We start from the raw sequence: 1,427 nt of genomic DNA, 5'->3' as shown, positions 1-1,427 counted from the left end.
GGATCCCCTAACCTTGACATTTATTATTGTCATTATTTAATCCTTACATTTATCTTCCATCTCAAAATTCTCATCAACTTCTTCTTCTTCTTTATTATTATTATTACTACCACTACCACTACTACTACTATTACTATTCTTGTTGTTGTTATTGTTGTTGTTGTATTATTGTTATCTATAATTTATACAATTAACCTTTCTGTTGTTCGTCCTCGATCTTGTTGGGTTATTTATTACTTCGACACTCTTACACTTGGGAGAAGACATCAATCTTCTAGTTGTGTCAATATCAGACTTGTTTATTATAAAACATGTTTTAGTTAATAAGTTATTAATACTTTAAGTATAAAATGATGATATAAAATCTTGATAAAAATTACTTTTAAATACTAATCATCTGCAATCTCCATATGCCATACTTGATTGAGCCGGTACACATAATTATTATAAAACAATGAAAAAATATATATTAACATTCTATATTGGTAATGTAAATTGTACAATACTATAATAAACCCTAGTTATTTTATATCTGGTTTGGGAATGTAGTTATGGTTACTTTTTAAAATAGTTTTATGATAAAATACATCAAAATGATATTTTTTTATTTTAAAAAAATTATTTTTTAGATCAATGCATCAAAACGATCTAAAACATATATAAAAATAATTTTTAACAAAAAAATTAATTTTTTTAAAAACACGATTCACATCGCATTTCCAAATAGATGAGCATTGTAAAGTAATGTTCAGTGATATGATAGTTTAGATTTTTATATACGTAGCTTCACAAACCATAATTTAATCCTTTCACCATCTATTAATTTCTTAAAACTTGTTATTTCTTTCATAAAATAAATTGATCAAGCTATACTTTATAGACTATAAATGTAAATAAAAAAACTCAAGAGTGTGATGTTAGGATTTTTAAACTAGAGGGACTAAACTAACTATTTTTGTAATATCTTGTAATTTCTACATGTAAAATAGCTTCTTTAAGCCTTAAACTTGGAAAATTAGGTTTATTTTTTATATTTTTTTTTACATGATACAAGACTATTACGATTTATTCCTTACACTTGTATCTTCCTTTATTAATTTGAAATATAAAGAATCAAATCACCTCCAAACATGATATTCATAATAACTTTTACCTTTCTTAGGGAGTCAATATATAATATTTAAAATCAATTATAGTTTGATAACCAAATCATTTTTTTATTAACATGTACATATGTCACATTCATTAACTTAATAATTCTCAATTTCGTTATTTACAGCAAATCCATTATTCAAGCCCTTCACATCATATTTATATAGGTATATTTCTGTTCACCCCTCATGTCATCCAATAAATAAATTTTTCTAGCTATATCTAACAAGCAACTTTATCAATATAAAAAGAAACACCACAAAGATGCATTCATT

This window comes from Populus euphratica, unplaced genomic scaffold, assembly GCF_000495115.2.
Source record: "Populus euphratica unplaced genomic scaffold, PopEup_1.0 scaffold1266.1, whole genome shotgun sequence".
Lineage (NCBI taxonomy): Eukaryota > Viridiplantae > Streptophyta > Magnoliopsida > Malpighiales > Salicaceae > Populus > Populus euphratica.
Note: the sequence above shows the minus strand (reverse complement) of the source record.